The sequence below is a fragment of the Papaver somniferum genome, chromosome 7, assembly GCF_003573695.1.
Source record: "Papaver somniferum cultivar HN1 chromosome 7, ASM357369v1, whole genome shotgun sequence".
In the NCBI taxonomy this organism is placed as follows: Eukaryota; Viridiplantae; Streptophyta; class Magnoliopsida; order Ranunculales; family Papaveraceae; genus Papaver; species Papaver somniferum.
This window is the reverse complement of record NC_039364.1, coordinates 175,881,028-175,892,601: the sequence shown is the minus strand read 5'-3', so window position 1 is coordinate 175,892,601 and position 11,574 is coordinate 175,881,028. Positions and strand designations below refer to the sequence as shown.

The window sequence follows — 11,574 nt, the reverse complement described above, 5'->3', positions numbered from 1 at the left end:
AATATTTAGTTGGTCATGTCATATTATAGTGTGTTAGTTAGTCGGGCCACAGTAGCATGGTTAATTAGTTGGATCATAATAGTCGATGGAAAACACTTAAAGCAGATATGGTGCCCACATTAAAATTAATGTTAGTTGTCCTGTCTATAATAGTCGTGAGCATTTTTAGTTAATACCCACATATTTAGTTGGTTGTGTGTAGTGTGTTAGTTGGATCATAGATTCATAGTAGACGGATTGAACCCGGCCTACGGCTATATAGTCCCCGTATTAAAATTAATCGTGATTGGCATATGATGGATTTAGCCTGCAAGATAGTTAAAGTGTTTTTTTTTTCAATTAGTCTGAGTCACTACCAACTGTGGCCAAAAGAACAAAGTTTAAGTTTACCATTGAACACTATAATACCCACCAAAAATAAATAAATCATAAAATGAAAAAAGTGCCGATAAATTACAACCGCCTTTTGAATTTTCAGGTCAACCAAAATTAATGGAGACATAATCCATAACCTTCTCAATTATTGCCATTTAATTATCTATCTGTAGCTCCATAAACAAACCTCCCTTACTGCTGCTTGGAAATATATATTTAGCTCCATCGAGGAAACCTATTAGATCAAAAACATGACAATCTTGCATTAGTATGACCCGGGCATCAGAAAAACTAACGTTATATCACTGTTAGACCTTGACCAATATGTAAAGAACATAAAACAAAATCAATAAAATAGTAATATATACATTTAGCCATTTAGGTAATTATGTAATACTATATAGGAGGAAAAGAAAACAATTAACTGGATCTTGAGAGTATCCCTGAAGATGGCAAAACATATCTGTTGCATTCAGTTAATCTTCATTAAGAAATTTGCTAGACAAAGCAACACTACCAAGCAATGACGACAAAATACATTATTGAAGGAATTTGAAAACGCATGAAAACTCTTGTCCCAACAAAGCAATAAGATAAAAACAATTCAGTATCATGAGAAAATAGGCTGTCATAATATCAGTCTTTTCTATGCGAACAACTGAATTTAAAATGAAGCAGCCTTCAGAATAGTTGACAGTCCCTGTGTTACATGCTCCTGAAAAGCTCTCGTGTCAAAGTCTGTATGGTAAAAAAAACTTTGATACATATACTTTGTGCACAATGGCAGAAATGGAGATAAAAAAATTATTATTTATTCACAGACCTGATTCTCACCAAACGCAACATGCTAGAATTGTATAAAGCATTAATCATGTTTAGAATCTTATTATAATTTAGTACCTATTATCAATTTTTCCACCAGCTCTTTTTCACAAACTACCATCACCATACAATACCTGAACTCTGTAACCTGAACTCTGTAAAATATAATCGTCTGGCTGACCTTTACCACCATCCCCAGCAAACTCCTACATCACTTGCAAGTGTGCAGCATCACAACATGAGGAACACCTTGAACTTCAGCACCTTCAGCCACTTATGGATTAGCACAAGCAGCTTGGTTAATGCAATTGTTTAATTTCAAGTAGTTCAAATGCCAGCTTCAGAACACAGCACCACCACATAATAAAGTACCCAATATTATATACCCTACATTACACATACTCATCACTCTTTTGATTTTATAGGTGATGGCCACTAAGTTGTCTAGCCTTGGAAACTTCTGCTAACCCAAAGGGAAGAAGATAGAGGGAACATGGTTTGCAATAGTAGCCAAGATAAGGCATCTCAGCTAAAATTATATACCGAGATCCCGTGCCAAAAACCATTCGTGAGTATAAGATGTGTGCTGAACTACATATAATGAGTTGAAATACTCGACCATAACATGGAGGATGCAAATATTAACCATCGATGCTAATAAATATATCCTTCAGAGATGAGTGGAATTCATTAGATCACTAAATTTCATATGGCCAACAATCAAGGAAGTAATCAATACAAAGGAAGTAAACACCAACAAAGAAACCCCTAATAAACCAACCCAACAACCCAAAGGTATAACTTGAATCAAACAATCAAAAAAAAAGAAAAAAAAAAAAAAAAAAATAAGAATACAATTCTAGGGTTTCAGAATGCATACCTTCTTCTTCTATTCCCATGATATTGTTTTGCCTCCAACAGTAATTATCAGTTTCTTTAGAAGGTGTTTAAAGAGAGAACAGTGATTGTTTCCCTTAAACTAAGTCATCTCCACCCAATTTTTCCTCTGAAAGCATGAATTGAAGAACCGGGGAAAGAGAGATTAGGAGTTAGGCTATACTGAGAAGCTTATATTCAAAATCAAGGATCAAACCAACAACCCCAATAATAAATAACGTATAAACTTGAAGCAAACAATCAGGAGAAGGAAAAAGAAAGGAAAAAAAAACTGTGAAAACCCTATTCTGTATGCATGCCTTCTTCTTTTATTCTCACCGTTTTCATCGTTCCGATACTGCTTTCCGCCTCCAAAAGCACAAACTAAAAACCCTGAAAAAAAAATTAGAATCAGGAATCGCAACAGAGAAGTAAGAAAGGACAACAAAATATTGAAAAGCAAAGGAAACAAAATTCTAATGCGATTCTGTAAATATTTCGCGGTGAAGGTTTAACAAAATATTGAAATCGATTAACAGTGTTTAACGAAAAATCAAGGATACCGTATCGCGGTGAAGGTTAAATCTGCGTTGATGCAATAGGATTGAGAACCCAGTTTAGTTTTGTTAGGGTTCGTTTGCAACAGCTTCCAATCAATATAAACGATCTTCCAATCCCGAGCTTAAACCCTAACCAAATCATCAAACTCTGTAGCTACAGTTGCAAATTACATACACAAAAAAAAATTCTCTTTATTAAGGAAAAGTGGTCCTTGTGTCTGGGACATTCGTGTTCGTCCGATACGACGATCCTGTGGCTGGGAGTATGGGTTGGCGAGAGATACTTACGTTCGCACGATCTTGGCATATAATTCTGAGAGACAGATTCATCCGTCCAATCCTATTCTTATTGTTTATAACGCGGATATGGTCGAGATCTAATTTTTTTCTTTAGGTTGGGTAAGCGACTGAAGAGATTGTTAAAAGCATCAAAACTATCGAAGAGATCGAAGAACATGGTAGCTTTTAAGGTAAACTTCGATTCTGTATTGGTCAGAAGTAATTCTTTCGAGGAAAAAATAAACTAAAGAAGGAATCAGAGTGGAAATTGATATGGTTCGTCCGATACGACGATCCTGTGGCTGGGAGTATGGGTTGGCAAGAGATACTTACGTTCGCACGATCTTGGCATATAATTCTGAGAGACAGATCCATCCGTCCATTCCTATTCTTATAGTTTATAACGCGGATATGGTCGAGATCTATTTCTTTTCTTTAGGTTGGGTAAGCGACTGAAGAGATTGTTAAAAGCATCAAAACTATCGAAGAGATCGAAGAACATGGTAGTTGTTAAGGTAAACTTCGATTCTGTATTCGCCAGAAGTAATTCTTTCGAGGAAAAAATAAATTAAAGAAGGAATCGGAATGGAAATTGATATGGGTTCGTCGAGATAAGGGTTATTGAGAACTGAGATTATTCTTATCGAAGAACATGGTAACGTGATAGTTAGTCGGGTCACAGTAGCGTGTCTAATTAGTTTGATCATAATAGGCGGAAATCGGGGTCTACGGCCCCGGCGATGGAGAAAATTTAAAAGCAGATATAGTGCCCACATATTTAGTTAGTCGTATCATATTATAGTATGTTAGTTACTCGCGTCACAATAGCGTTTTTAATTAGTTGGATCATAGTAGTCGGGAGGGGCCGGGACCTACGGTCCCGGCAGTGGAAATTTTTTAAAGGCAGATGTAGTACGTATATTTAAATTAGTGTGTTAGTTGGCCTTTTTATAATAGTCGGGAGCATATTTAGTTAGTTAGTCGGGTCATAATAGAACGGTCAGTGCCCACATTTAAATTAGTTTATTAGTTGGTCCTGTCTAGAATTTTTTAGTTGGTCGGGTCACACCAGAACGGTGTAAATATTTATTTGGTCGTGTCATTTATAGTCTGGTGGTTAGTCGGGACACTGTAGCGTGTTTAATTAGTTGGATCATAGTAGCCGGAGGACCCGGCGGTCGAGAAAATTTAAAGGCAGACGTAGAGCCCACAGTTAAATTAGTGTGTTAGTTGATCCTGTCTATGATGGTCGTGAACATATTTAGTTAGTTGGGTCATAGTAGAACGGTCCAAATATTTAGTTGGTCATGTCATATTATAGTGTATTAGTTAGTCGGGTCACTATAGTGTGTTTAATTAGTTGGATCATAGTAGCCAGAGGAGGTCGGGTCCTACGGTCCCGGCGGTCGAGAAAATTTAAAGGCGAATGTAGTGCTCACATTTAAATTAGTTTATTAGTTGGTCCTGTCTATAATTATTTAGTTGGTCGGATCATAGCAGAACGGTCCCATTATTTAGTTGGTCGTGTCATATTATAGTGTGTTAGTTAGTCGGGACACTGTAGCGTATTTAAGTAGTTTGATCATAATAGCCGGAGGGGGCCGGGTTCTACGGCCCGGCGGTCGAGAAAATTTAAAGGAAGATGTAGCGCCCACATTTAAATTAGTGTGTTAGTTGGTCCTGTCTATAATAGTCGGGAGCATATTTAGTTAATCGGGTGATAGCAGAACGGTCTCAATATCTAATTGCTCGTGTCATATTATAGTGTATTAGTTAGTAGGTTCACTGTAGCGTGTTTAATTAGTTGGATCATAGTAGGCGGAGGGGGTCGGGTCCTACGGCCCCGGCGGTCAAGAAAATTTAAAGGCAAATGTAGTGCCCACATTTAAATTAGTGTGTTAGTTGATCCTGTCTGTGATAGTCGAGAGCATGTTTAGTTAGTCGGGTCATAGTATACGGTCCCAATATTTGGTTGTTCGTGTCATATGATAGTGTATTAGTTAGTCGGGACACTGTAGCGTGTTTAATTAGTTGGATCATAGTAGCCGGATGGGTCGGGTCCTATGGCCCCTGCGGTCGAGAAAATTTAAATGCAGATGTAGTGTCCACAGTTAAATCAGTGCGTTAGCTGATCCTGTCTATAATAGTCGTGAGCATATAGTTAATCGGCTCATAGTAGAACGGTCCAAATATTTAGTCCTACGACTCCGACAGTGGAGAAAATTTTTATTCGATGAGTGGATGTTCAAATGACTTATTCGATGGAGTGGAAGTGGTGCATATCTAGTCGAATAATCTTCATGGTGAGTCATCCACCAAGATCCGTTTCCATATCTTAGTCCATATCCAATTTGCTCAGATTTTTACCATTTAAATGAGATTGATCCATTGATCCGAACAGATCTCTGAGCCATACCGTTAACGTGAAGTTGTATTAGTAAGAAGAGTGGATTAAGAAAACACAAAACCTCAAAGTTGGTAAGTAATGATTGCATCAAAAACACAAAACCTCTTACCCAATTCACTCCTCTTCTTCTGTTTGATTCTCTTTCTTCTCCTTACCTAATCTCAACTCTTATCCACGGCAATTAATTTTGGTCGTCCGGTCTGCAGGCCTAAGACTTTTGCCTATCCCATGATGAATGTTAGTCATGGTGAGAAAGGGATCACCAAATAAATTTCGAGGTCGACACCCATTCTTGCCGTAATTATATTCTTTGTTAGTGAACTACTAAAACCCAACCTGTTTACAACGAAGTATATAAGACAAAAATAACCCATCACTTGGAAAAACTTAGTGACTGGGTTTTACCCTCGCTGCAGAACATGCCAGATCCAAGTCCAGCTCAAAGATGATCAGCTTTGAGCACTCTCCAAGAGGTCCTATTGCAGCACTACAACCAGCTCCAAGAGAAGAATGCATGCTAAAAACTCATACGGATTCTGTTTCTTGAACTCAGGAACATAAATACTTTCATCATAGGTTATTCAAAATGCAGTTATGCATCATGAAAAGAAACATTAATTAATTGGTAGAGCAGTTATGCATCAGGAAAAGAAACACCAATTATTATTTCATTTTATTTATAGAATTGGTAGAAGGCAATTAAATACAAACAATTGACCTGACGTGAATCGAACAGGTAACTTTCTGACGTGGAGTCAGACACGCTACCATTGCACCACAGATCATTTGCAAAAAAATGGGACAGAAAATGATTTACCTCAAGTGCTAGTAATTATGGCAGAGCGAAGCCTGGATCAAGAAGAAAAAAAAAACTAAGCTAACAATTCAGAACCATCATGCAATTCAGAAGCTACACAGCCAGTAAAACACAGCCAATAAAATCTAACTACTTTCTTGTAACCTGTCATTATTTATACGCGCAAAGATTATAAGTGTGGTTTTTGTAATCCAAAAGGTATAACTATTCAATCAACATCCGCAAGTCATATATAGATTACAATTCTGATTTTGTATATAATTAGTGGATGTTTGGTTAATTAGATACAAATATGTTGTTGGGTTCGATACAAATATGCTGTTGACATGGTGCAGTTCCATTAGTGAAGGTTCATGTGGTCAAGAGATATAGAACAAAAGGAAAAAAAAAAAGATATTATGAGTAGGGGAGAAATTAATGAGTTACCTTCAAAATTCTTACCTGTTGACGGGTAGCACCTACTCTGATTGTATTTTGGGCAGAATACACATCTGTGATGTACTTTTGCGCACACACATCTGTTTGTAAGGCGATTTCCAAGGAAATTACATCCTATTCTGAACAAAAGTGAACATTTCAGCCTCAAAATGCATCGTTTGTCTAATGTAAGCAATCTGTTTAGCTTTTCATTAAAAATGGTTCTATGAAATATTATATTGCAATGTGTTTAGTTTATAAAATAAACTGAATTGTATATCCAGATGAGGATGAATAATATACTACTCACCCCAGTAATTAAAGCATCAACTGTAAAATATTCCTCACCGAGTTAACTACTTGAGCTCCATATATTGCAAGTACACTTGCAGTTTCAGGGCCGATACCATTTGATGGTTACGCCATCAAGAGAAAAACCATGAAAAAATCATATTAAACGCCACAGAAAAGGAATCTAGGTATCCTTACAAAAAAAATTTTTTTTTTTGGGTATAGGTCCTTACAATCAATAGCCAATCCTTCCAATAATTGATCTTACTGTATATACTGTCTATTATAATTCTGACTGAAAGAGCCAAGGATTATGAGAAGATTACTCTAATCTTTTTCTTGGTTGTTGATACAAAGATAATTTCTAGTGTTAAACTTAACAGAGACATAAAATTGAGATCAGTGATTACCTTAACTACATATAAGCTAGATCGTCCAAGCTGTGCAAAATCTGAGAACTTTCTTTACTCACAAACTGATCATCCTAAAATAAAACGTTGTCAGGAATGTCTCTTCCTATTTCGATTGTATATAAAATATGAAGTTTTTCTTCTCATAACTTGTGCATGATCATTTACGCGTGCAGTAGCCTAAAGATCAAAATAGTTTGAGGAAAAACAAAAAAGTACCCAGATACGATGTTTATGATGAAAGACTAACATGCTTGCGTCCATATTGAAATTCGATAGGCAAAAACAATCCAATTTGTTTTCCTAAGAACTCACGGGTATTAGCTTGAATAGGAAACCTCCATTGGCACCTCTCATCTTGTAATGTTTCACCTGTAACCAAATAGGAAAGTGTCTCTAGATAGTCAATCAAATGATACAATGGAATCATTTTCCAATATTTTCACCAACGCTTGGCATCCTTATTACCAACAATCACAACATTAAAAAAAGAAAGTACCGAATACTCAGGCGGTGCGACCAAAAAAAGAGCAGTGGCAACTGAAAATTGCAAAGATGCAGATTAATTGAAGAGTAACGACTACAGAAAAATGCGATAATCTTTTCTAGGAACAGGCAGTATGAATGAATACTCAAGATGAATTATACAATGCATGCCTCTTCTCCTAAAGCTTATATCAAAAACAACATAAAAAAGCTCTCAAGTTCCATCAGCATATTAGCTGGAAGTTGGTCTAACGTTGGAAGGGGGAAAATCCATACCATTCTAAGATGTTTATGTACCTTGCTGGTCATTCGCGTCACCCATACCATCACCCCATACGCTTGTTTTATCAACAGTACAAAATATACAATATGCACAGTTGCAAGGAGCAGGAAAAAAAAGCGCAAATATCACCTTGCTGGTCATTGCCATCACCCATACGCTTATTTTATTTGGGTTTCATTCTTATACCCTGCAAGAGATAGAGTCTCCAGTAGAACAAAAACTCGAATTAAGAAGTATAAAAGCTTACCCGACATTAGTTTCAATCTCTCACAACAATTCAAAATACTTACGATCAACAATAGCACAACAAAGAAAATGCGGCTGGTGATGAAGAGACACCTCTTTGCATCCTAAAGCACAGGAGACTCATTCCCTGTATTGTACCCACGATTAGATGTCCCTGCAACCGTACTGAAAATTCAGAATCACGTTATATTATTTTTTTAGATATGATTATCAGCAAGGAATGCTAACAGAGAAAATAGTTAAAAAGATCTTGCAAAATTTGATTGCTTTAGTGTTTACCTTCTTTTCGTTGCAACAGAAGCTCCAAATCTTCACAAACGTTTAAGCACAACAAACCCAGAACAGCCCCAGATTTGTGGTTACTAACTGCCATCTTCATCCCCTCAACATTAACATTAACTGACCACTAATCCCCAATTACATCTATGAACGACATCAAAGGTTATAAGTGAGCCGAAAATAATATGCGCCTAAATATATTCATTGCAGGAGTTGCAATGTCCACAACCTGGAACCTAACAAACCAATTAAAGGATTTTGTTAGAACCTTATGAACTTCTAAATACAAAATTTTCAGAAGCCTTTTCTTTGGTAACCTACGAAGGGATGGCGGCTTATAAAAATTAAGAAACAAAAAAAAAAGAATTATAGCTCAGCAATTAAAATTTATGAAACAGGAAATTGTCATATTACTATTACTAATACTTTCTCGAAGCATCACCTGCTCCTGCTAGCCCTGGATTGTCAATTGACGCACCATCACAGCGTATAACCAGTTGGTCTTCCACCTGCATTCATAGGCATAAAGGGACAATGATAAGTTGTACGTGTTTAACTCCCACCTGCTTCATTATCATTATCAATTATAAGTTGTACGTGCACACTCTTCATCAACATTCTTAGCTGGGTATAAAAGAACAACATTCAAGTTCTCGTGTACTGTCATTTTATCTAAATAGTTCCAGGGAGAATGGGGCAAGAAGGTCGTCAACTAATTATCATCTTTAATCTCAGCATTCAAGAATACCCGAAGAACAGTGGCTTGAGCTCATTCTCATTGTCACCACTGGTACCAAAAAAGTTGAGATCTTGAATAAACTTATAAATGGTTGGCAAGTAAAGGTAAATAATTCTCCCTGACTGCCATTTGAAGTGACATCACAGACATGGACATGAAGAAAACTTAACCAACAAAATACATTGTTAACAATCATTGCAAATACTGACATGGGAATATTAGTGACAGTTACCTCTGTTTGATACTAATGATTAATTTGTGTTTGTATGCAAGATGTATACTGGTAACAGTTAAAGGGCACAATATGAGTAGCATTGAAGGGCACAATATGAGTAGCATTGACATTGAATTCTGGAAAACTGGGTACCTATTTCAACGCTTTTTAATCCCAATCGAAAAATTGGGACATGCATATTTATAAATGGTAGACATATGCACAACAGTAAGAGAGAAACACCGCTAATATTTTCTATTATATTCAAATTCCAATTCTTTTAACGTACCTATGTATACAAAACTTCACATTCTCATCATAAGTTTTTCTTCACGCTGGATCATAACCTGATAAGCTTCTCGAGGTACCTGTTGCCGAACTCACTCCTATGTATTCGATCAACAGTTTATCTACTTTCTAGACATTCCTGTAGATCAAATTCAAAAGAAAAATCAGTCTACGGTAAACTAACCCCACAAATCAGTTATATAGATTTTGAGTATTAAATATACATGATATAGTAAAACCCATTAGGAAAAACCATTACAATTTCTTCACAGCCCCACACTGGACAGCATCACACATCAATCCCCCATCTGATTAGCTCAAATTCTTAGTCTAACAGAAACCAGAACTCCACTGGTTCGTACCACCAGTTGTGCGTGCTTCTTAACTGCCAAACGCAACCCTTGAACCATGGAAAAGCACCAGTTCCTTTGCCTAACTGATTACATAAAAACTTGACCAAAATCCAGTCTTCTGGCTTGTCTTTCAAACTGCACTTGGTCCCTTGGAAACAACACTTTGTTGCTATCAACACGAACAGTTGCAGCATCACCTTTTACAGCTGAAAATCAGCTCAAGAACTTGACCCCAACAGACCACTTCCATCTCGTCTCCTTGTCTTCTCAACTGAACATGATCACAACCTCTGGCAAACAGACTCGACTGGAACTTGATGTGGTGAAGAGACTCATTCAGGCCTTTACTCGAATATGTTGTGTGCCATTCTCATCTTGCTGTAGCTTTTAGACTTCTACAGCTTCCAAACTCACCCAATTCCCTGCAAACTCAATTCACAGTAAACCATCATTTTAACAACACAAAACCCCTTTCATTTATGTCTTGAAACTCAACCTAATTCAGCCATCACCCTGAGTTCCAACTGCCACACCAATTCGAACCAAATACTATCAGCACAACCATCATTCGAATATATGGAAGCGACCCAGTGGAACCAAACTGGTAATGGTTCAGGCTTTCAATTGATGGTCCTGGTTATCTCTTTATGGCTCAATTAAAAGAAAAAATGCTTGAGTTTATTAGATACAGCATTGAGCAAAACAACAGAAAGATTCCTAGGTCTAGAGTAAACATCGCTTACGATGAAAAGAGAATCAGAAACAATGATGAGCTAAGTGATCGAAATACGAAACATTCTACAGAAAAAACCCTACAACATTCATAATCCTAGATACCTTGATTTATACCTTTTTTTGTCGATCAAATTGGATTTGAAATCAGAAATTGAAGGAAGAGATTTTGATTTTACCTTGATTAGAACTTGTTGATGAAGATCGGAGAATGAATTTCAGGGATGGGAATGAATCGGATCGATTTTTGTTTTTTTTTTTAGCTTTTAAGGGTTAACTGAGAACGAATTTTACAGCATCTCCTTAGATTGAATCGAATTACAGAAAAAAACCGAGAGAAACAATTCTAAGATTATAATCGAATCCTCCTCGACAACAACTACATGATTCGAACAATCCCCGACATCAGCAGCAGCTCGGCAATAATCCTCATTGAATTCCATTCGAACAAAGATCACCGTGAGATTTGGGGAGTAATTCGTAACCGTCGGATTTTGTGTACTCTTCTTTTTTCGTGGGTGGTCATGGGCCGTGGATAAGAGTGATTTAGGGCCGTCGATTCTGTTTCTTAATACCGACCATCACTCTGATAAAAAAAAAAAACTTGGTTCTCCGTTTCCTCAGCTCTGTCTGTTGATTTCGAATAATTTCTTCGTCTCCTTCACCAAATCTCAACAACAACAATTCCTGACGAAGGTGT

General features: G+C 36.9%; 2 long non-coding RNA genes across 24 annotated transcripts; both read right to left on the bottom strand.

Annotated features, from left to right (window-relative positions):
- Positions 1-392: 392 nt before the first annotated feature.
- LOC113299085 lies at positions 393-3,060 on the bottom strand. Of its 4 annotated transcripts, none has more exons than XR_003334617.1 (5): positions 2,922-3,060; positions 2,637-2,762; positions 2,413-2,466; positions 2,078-2,203; positions 393-1,470 (listed from the first exon to the last, which is right to left on the bottom strand). It is a non-coding gene; the product is annotated as an uncharacterized LOC113299085 (long non-coding RNA). The 4 variants fall into 4 exon arrangements; XR_003334619.1 differs by lacking the exon at positions 2,922-3,060 and having other exon boundaries at positions 393-610; positions 1,276-1,470; positions 2,637-2,901; XR_003334618.1 differs by lacking the exon at positions 2,922-3,060 and having other exon boundaries at positions 393-1,461; positions 2,637-2,898.
- A 2,909-nt stretch (positions 3,061-5,969) lies between these two features.
- On the bottom strand, positions 5,970-11,270 carry LOC113299084. Of its 20 annotated transcripts, none has more exons than XR_003334602.1 (8): positions 11,054-11,270; positions 10,049-10,564; positions 9,791-9,928; positions 8,991-9,057; positions 8,549-8,777; positions 6,864-8,434; positions 6,563-6,693; positions 5,970-6,168 (listed from the first exon to the last, which is right to left on the bottom strand). It is a non-coding gene; the product is annotated as an uncharacterized LOC113299084 (long non-coding RNA). The 20 variants fall into 20 exon arrangements; XR_003334604.1 differs by having other exon boundaries at positions 6,578-6,693; XR_003334608.1 differs by having other exon boundaries at positions 6,563-6,688.
- Positions 11,271-11,574: the final 304 nt, after the last annotated feature.